The sequence below is a fragment of the Pinus tabuliformis genome, chromosome 1_2 (genome assembly GCF_031772625.1).
Source record: "Pinus tabuliformis cultivar Carrire ecotype Pingquan chromosome 1_2, CPIR1, whole genome shotgun sequence".
NCBI lineage: Eukaryota > Viridiplantae > Streptophyta > Pinopsida > Pinales > Pinaceae > Pinus > Pinus tabuliformis.
In genome coordinates, this window is record NC_142298.1 from 1,303,480,933 (window position 1) to 1,303,498,957 (window position 18,025).

At 43.7% G+C, this 18,025-nt stretch overlaps 1 protein-coding gene across 3 annotated transcripts in view; it reads left to right on the forward strand.

Annotated features, from left to right (window-relative positions):
- LOC149211001 (uncharacterized) overlaps nt 1-18,025 on the forward strand; it is a 543,418-nt gene that overhangs the window by 103,456 nt on the left and 421,937 nt on the right. The window lies entirely within an intron of this gene.

The following is an 18,025-nucleotide window of genomic DNA, read 5'->3' on the forward strand; positions in this document are numbered from 1 at the left end:
AATACACATTTCTTGGAGGGAAAGGATGAAGGGTTCGATGGTTGGGCCCCACATGGGCAAATTGGAGGCATAATGACAAAATAGGAGGAGGCACTCATTTTGGGCATCGTTTGATCATTTAAACATTCACTTTGACTAACACACTTAGCTAGAAGCCAAGTCTGCATTAGCTGTTGAGCACAAGAGATTTTCAGGCGAGAATCTCACCCTTGCTTCAGTGGTGCTCGAGTGCCAGCACTAAGAGGGGAGTATTCATCACTTTCAGATCTATCCGGGAGCATTGCAGCGTGCTTGTGGAGCGGGTTCAGCGGAGACCTTCTAGGGCCTACTCAGTTCTATTTTGTGCCATATGTGGGACACAAGGAGGAAGAGGAATTTGGGGCTAAGCTTTGTGGAGGAGTTTCAAGAGGAGAATTGCTGAATATCTTAGCCATTTTAGGGGCATTTAGTAGCATCATTTATAGGTGGGTCAAAATACTCGACAACTGGAGGGTCTTAAGGGAAATTGGGCTGAAATTCCAAGGTCAAGATTTGACCAATTCCTTCGTGGGTTTTTGTGGGTTATTGGAGGAGAGTCAGGGGCTAATTTCCCGGAATTTTTTGAGCACTAGAGGAGGTCCAAGCAGCCATTGTTTGCAACCAACAGTGCAGGTTTCAAAGGGACAACACAGAGCTTTGTTGGGGACAACTACACTTGTGTTCGGGCAGTTGATTTCATCACCTAGGCATTGTTAGCTTGCCTTGGGTAAGCCGTAGTGCATGCATTCCGATCTTATCTTGTACCCAACACTTATATTAATAAAATGGCTCAACTCAACGCAATTTATGGCATTTCTTAGGTGTTTAATGTGGTGTGAATTTGTGTGTGTGTTTTTGCTATGTTAGGTTTGTTTATCATTGTAAATTTCATCTAGGAATATTATAGTGGTATAAGGTAGAGGTATAGGAGCAGAGAAAGGCAATTTCAAATTACCCTAGATCCAGTGATAGTTCAACTGGGGGTTGAAAGGCCAAACATGGGGGATAATAAGGGAGACAAAAGGAGTAAAGAGGAGGAGTTTGCCCAACACCTTCTAACGACCATTCAGGATTTGTCTAAGGGTATTGAGGAACTGAGGCAACAAACTTGCAACAACAACAAGGGCAAAGGAATTTAAGGGGAATTCCAATTTGGTGAAGGCTCCAACACTTTGCAGCACCACGCAGCTCATGGCTCCAATGTACCACTTGTTCCTAGTACACCACCCAAATCCACTATCCCCACGTTTTTAGCATCTGATGCTGGAGGATCGCAAGGGCAAGAGGAGATGCCCATTGGGGACTATTTTGGGGAGTATCGGTCTTATGGGCTTGACTTTAGAGAGGTTATTATCTTCAGGGACTTTTGCCAGTTGAAGGGTAACAATCGAAGCAAGGATCAAGGTGGAGGAAGCTACGCACATGGTACCAATTTTTAGTGCACCATGAGGAGATTGTTCCTCCCGACTTTTGATGGCTCATCCAAGAGCTCAATGAGAGCATGGGTTGAAAAGTTAGATGTCTACTTCCAACTCAATCAGATGGTAGAGGGGGAGGCAATTAAAATTGCCACATTGCATTTAGAAGGGGAAGCCCATGATTGGTGGTTCCATGGGCTAACCACGATGGGGCATGCAAGAGTTACAACTTATGAGGATTTGACTAAGAGGGTGTTGGAGCGTTTTGAGAAGAGAGACCCGGAGGAGCACTTTGGGGAGTTGACAAGGCTCAAGCAGACGAAGAGTGTTGAGGCCTACATTTATGAGTTTTTTAGATTGTCAGTGGTGATGCCCGATCTGTTAGAGGCCAAGAGGGTTTTCATGTTCGTAGAGGGGCTACCAGAGCCACTGAGGGGATTAGTGAAGTCCAATAGGCCCACCAACTTGTAGTACGCAGTTGGGAGAGCACAAGGCTTATAGGATGCTCTACCCAGGGCTATAGCGTAGGTACCACCCAGACAGGGGTTCCAACAAAGGGGGAGAGACGCTAGGGCTGCACCACCGAGAACCAACCAATGGCGTGGACAGTGGGATGAGGAGACTCAGAGAGACCTCTGGAGGGGGAAGCTATGCTTCACTTGTCAGGAACTTTGGGCACCAGGCCATAGATGCACAGTGGGCAAGGCCCACTATATTGAGGTCTTCTCTAACAGTGACCACGAGGACGATGTAGAGTTGGAAGTAGGTGGAGATGATAGCGTGGCACACATGGAGAGGGGACCACCACCACCACCACCACCACCACCGGGGGGAGCCCCTTTCGCACCAGCAAGAGGGGTCCTTGCATCCTTATGTGGGGTACCCAAGTTTTTGACATTGAGGATAAGAGGCACAGTGCAGGGACAATGTGTCTAAGTTTTGGTCGAAAATGGGCCCAACTAGAACTTCATATATGCACAGATGGTGCAGAGGAGAGGGATCACGACTAAGGAGTTTGAGGGGTTCTCTATCCTTGTGCTGGGGGACAGGACCATGCAGTGTACACGATATGCTCTCGCTCTGACAGTGACCATGGGCAACTATTTAGTGATAGATCGTTTCTTTGTGGTGGATGTACAACACACCAATGTGGTGATGGGTGGTCGAGTCACTACTGATTGGAGGAAGTTGGAAATGGAGTTTACAGGGCCGAATGGCAACTTGGTTGTCCTTACGGGCTTGCACTCTTACCCTCCACAGATAGTCTGAGCACACCAGATTGAGGTTGACCTGAGGCATGTTGACATTGAGTGGGCGGTGGAGTTGAGGATTTCTGAGGCTGATGGTCATCCCAAGCCACCACACCCTGACATATAGAGCATTTTGGACAGGTACTCGGTAGTGTTTGGGGACATACCACCAGGGCAGCCGCCTGACCGGGGGTTTGAGCACACGATTGAGCTGGAGCCCGGGGTACAGGCCATTATTCTCACACCCTACAGACATCCCAAGGCTTACAGGGATGAGATTGAGCGGGCCATTCATGAGTTCTTGGCACTTGGGCATATTAGGGCTAGCTCTAGCCCCTTCACTTCATCAGTTTCCTGGTGAAGAAGGATGGGACACTACACATGTGCATAGATTACTGGGCACGCAACAAGAAGACCTTGAAGAACCGCTACCCCATTCCATGCATAAATGAGTTGATGGATGAGTTGAGAGGAGCCAAGTTCTTCTCCACGATAGACTTGCGTTCAGGGTATCCCCAGATCAGAGTGAGGAAGCAGGACCAATGTTGCACGAAGCGGGGATGTTTTTTGGAAGCAGGGACGCGGAAGCGTCATTTCCCAAAAATATAGGAAGCAAAGCGTCTTGGAAGCGTCTACTATATATATATATATATTATATTTTTTTGCATTTATATTAAAAAAACATCCAAAATACCAAATTAGTTGTAGAAGACATGGAAATATGCATATTTTTACATTAGATATGGCATTCATTGTACATCAATGATTAATTATTCTAGCATCAACCATCTATAACCTAGATTCCTCTTCTCTTGTCTAGCCTTTTCCTCTACTTCAATTCTATAGGGATTTTAGTCAACATTGCCTAATTTTGATCAAACAAGTTAATCCAAGCCTTATAATATGGTAGCGAATGCTTAACATGCCTAATCAATGATTTTGACTTGAGTGACGAGTACATAATGGCTAAGGCCATGATGAGGGAGTTCAACAATCAATAGCACCAACATTGGGGTACATATAAGGTTTGGTGCTCTTGATTAAATGCCAATCACATGCCCTCATACATGATATAATCCAATGAAACGCCAAAATCCCATTGATCTTGAAAACTGTTAAGTCTGCTGAATTTTGAATGGGATATGAATTTCTATTTTATCCATATGAAGTCTGATGAGGTTGGAACCATTCTCAAACATCCCGAGTCATTTCACGGTAATGTTAAAAATTTAAGTAGAAGGATGGAAATGAAAGATAAAGGAGAATGTCACTTCTACTTTAAGAATTTAACATTACCATTAGGGAGCATCTAGGGAGCATCAAGGGGCACCTTGGTGTATTTGGAAAGTTTAGTTCCTCACATAACAATTTGAAATTAAAAAAAGGCCCCGTGGAACTGTGTGAACCATCCACCTTTTCTTGGATCCGCTTGCGATCCGTGGTGGATACACACTCGAACCTCCACAGATTTGCATCCGATCCTTTCTGGATTCACCGATCGGGCAGTAGGAATCATAGATCGGGCCCCCACAGATCCAATTTTCTAGTAATCGCCAAAAAAAGGTGGAACCGTGGATCCGATTTTCTGAATTGTGATTCCGCCAAAGGATCGGTGGTGGATCCGTACAGGACACAGTTCTGCCTCTGGATCCTTTGGGGGGGGGGCAGTTCTTGCAACACTGAGCAAGACGTCCCAAAGATGGCCTTCAGGTGCCACTATGGGCACTTCGAGTTCTTGGTTATGCATTTCAGGCTATCAAACACACCTGCCACCATTCAGTCCTGCATGAACCATGTTTTTCGTGGGTAGTTGCAGAGATTTGTGTTGGTGTTTTTTGATGACATTCTGATTTATAGCTAGACCTGGGAGGAGCACTTGCAACATTTGGAGGTGGTGTTGCTCATTTTAGAGCAGCAATAGTTCTTCGCCAAGCTGTCGAAGTGTGAGTTCAGATTAACAAAGATGCTCTATCCAGGGCATATTATTGGGGAGGATGGTGTGAGAGTGCATGAGGAGAAGATTAGGGCCATTTGGGATTGGCCAGTGCCCTAGAATTTGACAGAGTTGAGGGGTTTTGTGGGTATATGCACTTACTATAGGAAGTTCATGAAGGGCTTCTCACAATTGGCAACTCCCCTCACAGATTTGACCAAGAAGGGGGCATTTGAGTGGACCAATGGAGCATAGAAGGCTTTTGAGCACCTCAAACATGTGATGAGCAGTTGCCCGGTGTTGGCACTCCTAGATTTCACGCAGCCCTTTGTGCTTGAGTATGACACAATGGGGGAGGGGGTAGGAGTGGTCCTGATGCAAGGGGGACACCCGATAGCTTTTGAGAGTTGGAAGCTACTTCCCCACGAGCGACTATACTCCATATACAACAAAGATATGCTAGCCATCATGCATGCACTAGCCAAGTTCAGACAATACTTGGTGGGTAACAGGTTTCAGGTGAAAACAGATCATAATAGCCTCAGATTCTTTTTGGAGCAGAAGCAGCTGCAGGAGAGGCAACAAAAGTGGGTGAGCAAGATTCAGGCGTATGACTTTGACATTGAGTATGTCAAGGGTCGACACAACGTGGTAGCAGATGCTTTGTCTAGGAGGCCAACCACTATTTCGCTGATGAGCATGGTGCCGGACTGGAAGGCGCAATTGCTAGTGGAGTATTCCAAGGACCGATTTGCATGTGAGGTCCTGGATGGTACAATTATGGATGATCGGTACAGGGTGATGGACGAGGTGATCTACTACAGGGACCAGATATATTTAGTACCCAACTCCCATTTGAGGGATAAGATTATGGCAGTTGCCCACGACTCACTGTTAATTGGACATCGAGGGTTCACCAAAACTCATAGGACTATCAGGGAGCGTTTTGCATGGAGGGGCCTTAAGGATGATGTTTTGAGGCACGTCCAGGATTGTGATACATGCCAAAGGAACAAGGGTGAATAGACTCACCCTGCTGGGTTGTTATAGCCTCTCCTTATCCCTAAGGGGAAATGGGAGAGTATCTCGATGGATTTTATCACCGGGTTGCCTACAGTCCAAGACGAGGACTACATATACGTGATGGTAGACAAATTGGCAAAATTTGCCCACTTCTTCGCTATTTCAGCCCGGTCCTCGACCTCACAGGTGACTGAATTGTTTTTCAGGGAGGTGTTTTGGTTTCATGGTCTTCCGAAGACCATTAACAGTTACTGGGACAACAGGTTCATTGTGGGGGGGGGTTGGCAGGATATGTTTTAGCGGGTGGGTACGGAGCTCACCCTGAGCACTAGTTACCACCCTTAGACAAATGGGCAGACGAAGATTGTAAACAAGTGCTTGGAGGGCTATCGATGCAACTATGTGACGAGCCAACATTATGCATGGATATGGTGGATGCATTTGGGCGAGTACTACTACAACACAACGTACCACATGTCCATAGGTATGTCCCCATTTAGAGCTTTGTACGATTATGATGCATTATCTTTCGTTGATGTGATGTTTGGAGATAGCAAGGCCCCAAGGGCCAAGGATTGGATTTAGGAGAGCCAAGATATATTACAGGCTCTCAAAGACAAAACCAAAAAAAGCTCTTTGCTGACAGAGGATGAGTAGAGAGGGAATTTGAGGTTGGGGTTTTGGTTTTCTTGAGATCAGCCGTACAGACAGTCCATGCTCAAGCAAAAGGCACATTCTTTAAAAGGTGGTGGCATGTGATAAAGAGGTGAATGGAGTAGGGAATGAGAAGGGGCAAACCTCGGCCAAATGCTGGGGTACAAGGGTAGCTAGTAGAAGGGAAGCCCACACTTGGGTATATAATGTATAGGAGGGAGCATTCGTGGTACATGAGGTGCCCTGACCTTGATTTTTCCACCCTTCTTTGTATGCCTTCTGCATTTTTATGAGTTTTCTTCAATTAATAGCTTGGGGCTCAAGGGGTAAGAGCATGATGTGTGAGATATAGCAATGGATACCCCCTTTTAAGGTAGGGCGCTTCATTGCCCACCAAGGGTTGGGACAATCACGGGCTCCTATATGATGGAGGCTCATAGAACCTGTAGGAACCAGGGTGATGGCCATGATGATGGGGTAGAGCTCATGTATTGGCTTTTTCCCATGTGCTAAATGTGTTTGTTCTGACCATATTTTGCATTTTGTGGTACATTTTCCTGTTGAATGTGGCCAATTATGCTTTTACTTTTCTTTTCAATTGCATCAACCTCTGGGGCATCATTCCAGGCCTAACCCAAGGTGTGGACAGGGGAAGGGGAGAGCTAGCCCTATGTGGACCCAGTGGAAGAATGTGGATCCAAGGGGGAGAAATGATGAATTGGCTTATAATGAGTGGAAAGGGGGCAATATACGTGGATGAGGGAGCGAGACCAGGCAACCAAAATCAGGGTTTCCCATGAAATACCATCCATAAAGCCAAATGGCCAGTAAAAGAGATCCCATAGGACTAGAATCCAAGGCTAATATCCAAAAGGGGTCTAGGGGACAAGAGCATAGACCTACCCATTCTTTTCGCTGAATCCCCCCATTAATCCATGCCCAGAAGTGTCCATGATAAGCAAACTACAATACTCAATTACCAAATGACAAGGCATATCTTTAGGTTCGGGAGGCCCACCTTCAAACATACAATCATGACAGATGGGTGAGGGACCACTTGACTGGCCCAGGTGGCAGAGAAAATGCACAACGAGCTAGTTGGTGGTTGCAAGGGGCTGCTGGTTGCCAGTTGAGGACCATCTTGGAGAAAAGTTTTCTCCTAGGGATATCACCCACAAAATGGTGGGTAGCAATTTTGATTTGTAATGTGTCCATCTCTGTTTTGCCTTAGGCTCCGGGGTGTTGCAATATAACCCGTTGACTATGACATCATGCTGCCTTCATTTGTGATCTCCAATGCCTTGCATGATCTTAGAATTTTGACACCTGGGTTTCTTCGTGTCTTCATGCTGATCATTTTTGATGTAATGCATGCAAGAAATTGTCTAACGCTCTACTTAAAAATCCACCAGGAATATTCTCTGTACTGCTGACATAGTTTGACCAAGCCATAACTTTTCATGAGATGCTTTGATTGGAAAAGTTCCATGTCACATGGCATCCTCTAGTCTTGCTTTACAATTTGAGCCTAGGTTGACTTTTTTGACCACCTGTACCACTTTGCATTGGGGAGTATGAACTGGCTCGAGAAACGTAAAAGTGGTCACAAGAGATTACTATCTTGTGAGTGTTGTCATGACTAATACTGTACCAAGGCCATGGTCACCTACAAACTGACAAGACACAGGTCCAGGAGACATAATACAAGGCCTCACATGGTTTTTACATGGCTTTGAGTCATGACCAATGTTGCACGAAGCGGGGACGTTTTTTGGAAGTGGGGACGCGGAAGCGCCATTTTCCAAAAATCTAGGAAGCGAAGCGTCCGCGGAAGCGTTTGCTATATATATATATTTATATTTTTTTGCATTTATACTCAAAACAAACATCCCAAATACCAAATTAATTGTAGAAGACATGAAAACATGCATATTTTTGCATAAATCAAGATAGATATGGCATACATGATTCCATTGTAGTTACTAGTATGTACAACAATCATCTATATTCTAGCTATTACAAACATACATCAAATTTTTAAGCATATTATAAAACATAAAACATTTAAGCATATTATAAAACATAAAATATAGAGCATATTATGATTTATCTAGCAAGTGAGCAACTGTCAACATTTGTCATGTCCAAAATTCAAATAATAATGTTTACAAAATATGTCACTTGGTCATCGCCAAGACAAAAAAGGTTCAAAATTCAAATTCACAAGCCTACAAGTCTAATGAGTAATCTATGACAAAAAGTAGTAGATTGTGAATATATCTACTAATCTCTCCTCCTTCCACCACAAAGAGAACGTGGCGGCGGGCCTCCACTTGGTGGCAATGAAGAAGATGGTGCCTGTGGAAGTTGTGGCACTGAAACTGATGAAGAAGAACCCCCTGCTGTTGGTGTTGAACCATGGAACCTAGGAACCAAGGGACCGGATGGGGGTGGGGGTGGCATATCAACACGATCATCATCATCTTGGAATCACTGAAAAAATTCATGCAAATAAAAAACACTAGTTAACAAAAAATTAAAAACATGAATTAGAGAAATGCTTTATAAAGAAAAATTGGAAAATTCATACCACAATGGACATACCTAGATAAGAGCATCCTCTAATTGCTCTAATCGCAACACTCCATCCTCCAAATTGGGCTCCTCTGGATTCTTGTCCCAAATCAATAGGTCTTTATTAGACTTTGCATCTTCACAGTAATGGGACAACAATCGCAAGTTGTAATGAACATAAATCAAGCTCTCTGCCCGGTCTAAACTCAACCTGTTCCTTTTAACACTGGATGAAAGAATAAGAGCTCCAACACCTCTCTGCAGAAGAAGTGTTTACCACCTGTGATAGCACCCGCAATGCCAAAGCCTGTAGAAGTGGAGTACCCCTTCCATGCATGTTCCACCACTCAAGAGAAGAAAAAGTCTCTCGATCTTTAATTGCATGCATGCTCCCAAATGGACCAGTGTTAAGCGTATAGTTGTTCACTTGTCTCCATACCAATGCAGCCTCCTCCTCATCAGGGATTAATTTACTCAATGCAGCCATATATTTTTTGTGAACCTCTTGATCTTGGTGTGGTTTTCTCCTGCTTCCCCCCCCCAGGTGCTGGTGTTGAAAGCCATGATGGATGATAGTATTAAGGTGTCAAAACATATGCTAATGCATGCAATGGAACATTTAGCATTTCCCATCGGTTTTCCAACTCTGCACGAATATAATTGTACAAGGTGGTATCTCTAGGCTCAACAATTTCTTTAATCTACCCCAACATGCTATCCATTTGCTCATACACCTCCCCAATTAATGGTCGATCTGACTCTGTAAACTTGATCATGTAATAAATTGGTTTGGTGAATTGCAAAACATATTTAACCTGTGCCCAAAAGTAACTGTCAAGAACAGTGTCCTTGACTGCATTAGCACCATCTATGTCAGTGTTAATTTCATCCCATGATTCAGCACACACCAGACTAGTTAAAGCTTGTCTCACCTTCGCTAGCCGCCTAAAGGTGAGGTAATAACTAGCAAATCTTGTCTTTGCAATTTTAAGCAACTGCAACTTGGAGTAAGTGCCATAGAAGTAGTTTACTCTTGTATGCCCTGTGATGAATTTAATGAGTTGCTTCCCTCTCCTGTAAAGCTCAGTAATCCACCCACATTCTTTGTGCTTCACAATATCATGCATCAAAAGGTTCAATGTGTGAACTAGACACCCAGACCAAAAGATGTGTGGATAAGTACGCTCAATAATTTTTCCTGCTGCCTTACAATTTGCTGCATTATCTGTGATCACTTGAACCACATTATTCGGACCAACATCTTTGATTGATTTCAATAGGAGATCTACAATGTTTTGTGCAGATGCAGTGATGGAGGAGGAGTCATGACATGTAATAAATACTGCACCACTAGAAGAAACGCCAAGAACATTTATCAAATGTTGGTTTCTAATATTTGTCCCATCTGATACAATGGATACTCCAGAATCTACCCACTCATTTGTAAAACGTGTCAAAGCTCTTTGAACCTTAGCTTTTTCTCTTTCTAATAACACTGTTCTAGCTTTCTCATAGTTGGGGGCCTTGTATCCTTTTGGGGCTTCATTGATGGCCTTTACCATTTCATGCCAATTGGGAGAGCGAAGCACATTGAATGGTACACCGCAAGCACAAAGAAAACGAACTATCTTTCCATCCACATCATCCCTTCCAGCAACATTAAGGAAATCCCCTATTGTTCTTCTACCTCCAGAGCTTGCAGAAGTACCATGAGGAGATGAGCAACTACCAAATTTAGAGGTTGCACTTGATTCAAAATGAGTTTTTTGTTTCTTGTTTTTTTGTTGTGCAGCCTCCTCTATTTGGATGTATTTTCTTCTTTCTTCAATTGAAATGTTTGGGCAAATTTGTACCCCCACAAGACCCTTTTTTTCATCACTATCCAGCACCCCACAAAGATGCCTCCTCACACGGGTATATGAACCACAATATGGTTTTCCTCCATGACAACCATGAGGGCACACAAATTTGTAAGATTCACCACCCTTTCCCCCATCAAGTTTGGTCACATAGTTCCACAAGGGTGTTAAGGTGGCTTTCCCATCTTGTGTTTCAATGTCCCCTTCAGGTTCATCTCCTTCCTCTTCAAACCCTTCCTCCTCATCATACATTGGGTCACTCATATTGGGACCATTGTCCTCTTGTGTTTCTTCCCTTCTATTCCTATTCCCCTTTGCCATCATTAAAACCAAGAGTGGAATGATACATAGAAGCCAAAAGAACACCATCTTGGAATATGGATATAGGTGGTGGACAACCTGTAAGTAAAGGAGCAAGTAGAAACAATGGGAAAGAGTAGGAGAGAGAGGAGAAAAATACAAAAAAATTGTCAAAAAAATAAGGGAGTTTAGGGTTTGAACTTACCTCTTTAGCTCTTGTAGATGAAGTCCTCCAAGCTCCTCCTCCTTCACTCCTCCAAGCTGTCCTCTCTTCTCCTCTTCTTTCCTCTCTTCTCTTCTCCTCTCCTCTCTTCTCTTCTCCAACTCTCATAAACTCAAAGTGAGAAAATGAGGAATGAATGGGGGCTTTATTCTCTTCATTCCTCACCTTAACCTCACTTTAACCTCACCCTAACCCACCCCCTTTATGCTAAGTTAACATAAATTAAAAAAAAATAAAAAAAAAAAGATTTTTTGCCTTGCGCGCGGCCTCTTCTGGAAGCGTACGCTTCCTCCTCCGAAGTGCCACGCTTTTGACGCCCGAAGTGCCGTATGAAGCACGCTTCGGAAGCCTAGAAGCGGTGCTTCCGTACCACGCTTCCGAATTTCCAAGAAGCGGCAAAAAATTCGGAAGCGGCGCTTCCGAATTTCGGAAGTGCGCTTCCGGCCAAGCTTCCTAGGCGCTTTTGTACGGGACGCGCTTCGGGGCTTGGAACTGAGGGGGGGGGGGGCGCTTCGTGCAACATTGGTCATGTCCTTGGGCTTACAATGGTAGTGAATGATGCACTGAAAAAATATATGTACCCCCATTGACAGAGGGGTAACACCTTGGAACTATCAATCAAGAGGTGCTTCCATAATGCCTTCCATGTTTTCTATTTGAAAAGATGATATGACAAAACTCAAGGTATAAACTCAACTCTCTATGTTGGATGAGGAAGGATAGCTCATTTTAGAACTTGATGATATCTTGACGGCTCGGGAAAAAAAGGTTTCAATTCAGTATTAGAATAATGCTATTTAGTGTTTAATGCTCATTCTTATTAGCTGTTTCTATTTTTATCTTTTTAGCAGTCTCTTAGAAGAAACTGGTTGTTTCTATTTCCTAATAGAAACTCGATTCTATTTCTGTAGATATCTCTGTATTACTTATTGAGCTTCATTTGCTCATGTAAATCAATTCAATTCATTCATTGATTATGGTATCAGAGCACAAGTTTCTTTCGAAATAATTTTTCATTGCTTGAAAAATTCTATGGCTCATTTTGAAATTGCTCTTGGAATATGAAATTTTTTTCTGGGGGTCAATTGTTTTTGGACGTCGTTGTTTAATTTGCGCCTGCGGATTCTGACTACTCCGAGGGTTTCTTGATTACTGGAATATACTTTGGAGTCTATTTTTTGGGCTTTCGTAGTGATTCGAATCTGTGACGTCGACGGTGTTGGACCCTCAGTTACTGCGTGTGCAGTTTACGTTTGCAAGCGTGACCACCACGAGAGTCTGGAATTTTTTTTTGGCGCCACCATTTGCTGCTGCGGTTATAGCCTGTGGATCTGTCTGCAGACGCCGAGCGGCTGCATTCTTTGCTGGTGCTCTCGTCATTGCTGCGTGCTTAGGTTTCTTAAGCGCAACGTGGCAGCGGAAGCCTTTCCGGTTATCTTCGGTTCAGGCACGGGGGACATCATTGCGACTTTTGCTACCAAAATTGAAGTGCGTGGATCTGGTGAGAGATCACGCGTTCGAGCCACCGGAGGAAATAGTAAATCGTTCACTATTGTTTGCCGCTGGTCCTTCAAACCCCAAAGGGCGGGCAGTGAGCAGTGAGCACCCTTCAGAAATTTCAAATTATGATCATTATTATTATTATAATCCGCAGCGTGCAGGTGGTATTGGTATTTGGTTCAGTGCAGCAGGTTTGATTAAAATCGGGATTACAAGGACGCAGAGGGTAAACTCGGGCTTCTCCGGGACGATTAACCGAGGCCGACGCTTCTTCTTCTTGTTTTTTTTTTCTATTTCATTTGAAGAAGTCGACGACAGAATCGCCAACGAAATTGACGGTCACGATTCGCAGAACGCAGGCATCCATTCCTGTGCGAATTTATCAGTCCAAATATGATTTCCAGGGGCCTCATTCGACTGAGTTTGTTTGCAGGGGCTGATAATTGGGAATTGATCCGTGTTCCTAGAATTGAATCTTGCTTGTATTACTGTTTTTTTTATGACATTTCTGGTGAGCCGAATTTTGACTGCGTGCAGTCCGCAATTTCTCCACAAACAGTGACAAATTTGTGGGAAAATCTTGTGTTGCTAGGCGTGAATTCTTGCTCGGGGGGGGGGGGGGTACACATTCATTCTCATTCTCAGTCCAAGCGGATGTGTGAAAGAGACTGCTGCGTGGTGGAGCTTTTACGGCAGATGACGTAACACGTATCACATATCAAGTTTGAGTATCTTCGTTTGTTGTGGGTACTGCTGAAAGCCTGTGAGGATTCTTGCCGAGTAAGTTATTTTGGTAAAAGATCGTGCTATATATATTTTCTTGAACCCGCTTCTCAGACCGATTTCTGGTTCTATTCTCTATTACACCAGCACCTGTCAGACTTTTGTCCAGGATCAGCCGACATCTGTATTAAAATCTGTGCCGGATTTCTTTGGTGTTTTCTGTGTCTTGGGAAACGTGCAGATGGCTTCGCTAACCAATCTGATGTTGGAAGGCAGTCAGCGCTTTAATGGCACAAATTATAACATCTGGAAACAGAGAATGTTGACCATTTTTGAATATAGGTGTCTTGATCAGCTCATTTTGAACAAAGAGCTCCGTCTTGGTACAACTGGCACTGATGAAGATAAGTTTGATGATCGAAATCGAGAGGCCGTTATGCTTCTCAAGTTCTCTGTAACTGATGATCAGTTACCGCAGATTCCTTCTGGCAAGACAGCTGCCAAGATCTGGCAACATTTGAAGGAACTGCACTAGACATCTGACAAGAGCAGAGCTTTCTTTCTCAAGAATCAATTGTTCTCCATCATGATGGACGAACATATGTCTTTACAGGAACACCTTAACAAGATTAAAGACATTCGAGATCAGATCGAAGCAATTGGTCGAATCATGGAGGAAGAAGATATGGTAGTCATCACTCTGAAAAGTCTACCAAAATCTTATGAGCACTTCATAGAAATACGCAACATTACCTCCACTAATGTTGATCTGAAGTTTTTGGAGTTATGCCCCAAACTCATGCAGCAGGATCGTTGGAAACAACAGTTTGGTAGTGGTGCCTCATCAGCCTCCTCAGAAAATGCTTTTGCTGCCAAATATCAGTCCTCTCAGTCCTTTCAGCAGAAAGGTTCTTCTCAGTTTTTTGATCCTGCTAGGAAGAAAAATGTGCAGTGTAATTACTGTCACAAATTCAGCCACATGAAGAAAGATTGCCGACAGAGGATTGCTTCTGAACAGAAGAAACAGGGAGGGCCCCATCAGACAGCGAATGTTGCAGAACATTCCGAGCAGACAGAATCTGCCTTTTACGCCTTTATGGCTAAAAGGTCTTCAGATCATGTCCCGTCTTCGGCCTGGTACATTGACTTTGGTGCATCACGCCATTTCTCTCACAGGCGTGATTGGTTTATTGACTTCTCACCTTTCAGTGATTCAGTAGTATTCGGCGGAGGTGAAGAGTACACAGTGGTTGGCAAAGGTACAGTTCAGATCCAGTCTGGTGGGCGCACACTCATCTTCTTGAATGTGTACTATGTTCCTGGTATGGAAATTAATCTGCTGTCTGTCAGCCAGATTATGAGGAACTCTCCTCAGCTTGATGTAGTGTTCAGTGCGCACAAGTGCTCCATTATCGACAGGGACACTAGTCTTATGGTTGCTGTTGGCCTAGAGGATCATGGTCTATACAGGCTTCTTGACACTGGAGATTCTCCAGAAGTAGCTCTAGCAGCTCGTGTTTCTCCCATCAGCACTCTATGGCATCAACGATATGGGCATCTAAACATGCAGTATCTCTCTCAGCTCTCTCGGGAGGGACTTGTGTCAGGGTTACCTGATATTCAGACTCAGCAGTTGGGAGTATGCGGCGCCTGTCAAGCTGGCAAGCAACATCGGTCTTCATTCAAGGATGGAGAATCTTGGCGCGCATCTAAGGTACTCCAGTTAATTCACGCTGATATCTGTGGTCCTATGCATGCATATTCTATTACTGGTTGCAAATATTTTTTGCTTATTGTAGATGATTTTAGTAAAAAGATGTGGGTGTACTTTCTAAAATATAAATCTGATGTATTTGGTATCTTTCAGAAGTTTAAATCCTTAGTTGAAAAAGAGTTTGGCTGTAATATCATAACTCTTAGGACAAATAGCGGGGGGGAATTTTGTTCTTCTGCTTTCTCCAACTTCTGTGATACTCACGGCATCAAATGTCAGTTAACTACACCCTACACTCCTCAGCAGAACAGTGTTGTCGAACGCCGCAACCATACGATTGTTGAAATGGCTTGTTGCATTTTACAACACAGGAATGTTTCGAACAAATTCTGTGCTGAAGCAGTATTTAATGCTGTCTATCTTCTTAACCGATCACCTACTCAGGCTGTTAAGGGGAAAACTCCCGAAGAGGTTTGGTCTCGCCGTAAGCCTAAGATCAGTCACCTCAAAGTATTTGGCTCAGTTGCATATGTTTGGAGTCTAGCTGCTAAGCGCTCTAAGTTGGATTCCAAAAGCCAGAAACTCATGATGACAGGGTATAGTGATCATCAAAAGGCCTATAGGTTGATAGATATAGCCACTGGTCGTCTTAGCTTCAGTCGTGATGTAGTATTTGATGAATACAGAGGATTCTTTCAATCTCCTCCTTTTGAGCAGTGTTTTGAGGATCAGCCTCACAATGTTCTTCTTCCGGTAGGTCCACTTGATGGGAGGGATGATGCAGCATCAGTATTTGATGATGCACTACCTGAGCTTCCTCTGGAAACTAACCCTCTTCTTGCTGCTCGTATTGTTCTTGAGCCTTTTCCATGTCCTCCTGATATTGGTTCCTCTACTCTCCGGCCTAAATGGTGGGCTAAAACCATTGGTGATCTCCGGGATAATGAGCTCGTTGAAGGTAGAACTTCTAGACATAAGAGCAAATAGCAGTCTACAGTAAATTTTGCTCTTATGGCTAACCTGCACAGTATTTTTGAGCCTCAAACCTATTCAGAGGCTAAGGGTACACCTGAGTGGGAACAGGCTATGGAAGTTGAATTCCAGAGTCTTTAGAAGAATCACTCTTGGACCCTTTCTGATCTTCCTGCAGGGAAAAATCCCATTAGCTGCAAATGGGTGTATAAAGTGAAATAAAGCAAACAGAACCCTAGACAAGTATAAAGCTCGCCTTGTTGCTCAAGGGTTCTCACAGAAGGAAGGCATTGACTATGAGGAGACCTTTGCTCCTACAACCAAGATGAGTACCATACGGCTTGTCCTTGCCTTAGTAGCTCAGTTTAATTGGAAAGTCCATTAGATGGATGTAAAGAGTGCTTTTTCGAATGGTGACTTATAGGAAGAAGTCTACATGACGCAGCCTCCACGATTCAAGGTTGCCGGTCAAGAACAAAAAGTCTGTAGATTAGTCAAAGCACTCTATGGTCTAAAACAAGCTCCTTGGGCTTGGTACATAAAAATTGATCAGTACCTCACAGATCATGGTTTTCAGCTGAGTCCATCTGATGCAAACCTGTATATCAAGCATGCTGGTGATGATATTCTGTTTGTGGTTGTCTATGTGGATGACCTTATCATTACTGGCAGCTCAACACATTTGATCCATGGGATCAAACAGGATTTGTGCAGCACTTTTGATATGACAGATTTAGGACTTCTTCATTACTGTTTGGGGGTTGAAGTCTGGCAGACTGAGAACAACATCTTTCTCTCTCAGTCCAAGTATGCCAGAAATCTTGTGGACAGATTCAGAATGCAGGATTGCAAACTTGCCACGACTCCTATGGAACCAGGGCTCAAACTTTCAGCTCAGTCATCCTCACCTCTTGTGGATGAAACTTTATTCAAGCAATTAGTGGGCAGCCTCATCTACCTTACTGCCACTAGACCTGACATCAGTTTTGCAGTGAGCTTCATTTCCCGCTTCATGTCAACTCCTAACGCTGATCATTGGATAGCAGCAAAGCGTGTGCTGCGTTATGTGCGTGGCACTCCTGATTATGGACTTCTGTACACTCGAAGTTCCGATCCTATACTCAGTGGTTACATAGATTCTGACTGGGCCGGTTCGGTTGATGACCGTAAATCTACAGCTGGGTATGTGTTTAATCTAGGATCTGGTGCTGTCACCTGGACTAGTAAGAAGCAGCAGGCAGTGGCTCTCTCCTCAACAGAAGCAGAGTATCAGGGAGCAGTTAAGGCATCTTGTGAGGCAGTTTGGCTTCGACGTATGCTTGCGGATATGCATGTTTTCTAGACAGGTCCTACTCCCTTGCTCTGTGATAATCAAGGAGTGCTCAAACTTGCCATGAATCCAGTCTTTCATGAACGAACAAAGCATGTAGAAACCCATTGTCACTACATTCACCAGCTTGTTGAAGATGGATCCGTTCAGTTATGATATGTTCCCACAACGGAACAGCCCGCCGACATCTTCACTAAGCCTCTTGGTCCTGATAAGTTTGTAAAATTCAGAGGGTCTATTGGTGTTGTAAATAGATTGAGCATTAAGGGAGGGTATTAGAATAATGCTATTTAGTGTTTAATGCTCATTCTTATTAGCTGTTTCTATTTTTATCTTTTTAGCAGTTTCTTAGAAGAAACTGGTTGTTTCTATTTCCTAATATAAACTTGATGTTTCTATTTCTGTAAATATCTCTATATTAGTTATTGAGCTTCATTTGCTCATGTAAATCAATTTAATTCGTTCATTGATTATTCAGAACAATAACCAAAGTAACTCATCAAATAAAAAAAGCTCACTTGTAGAAGTCTCATC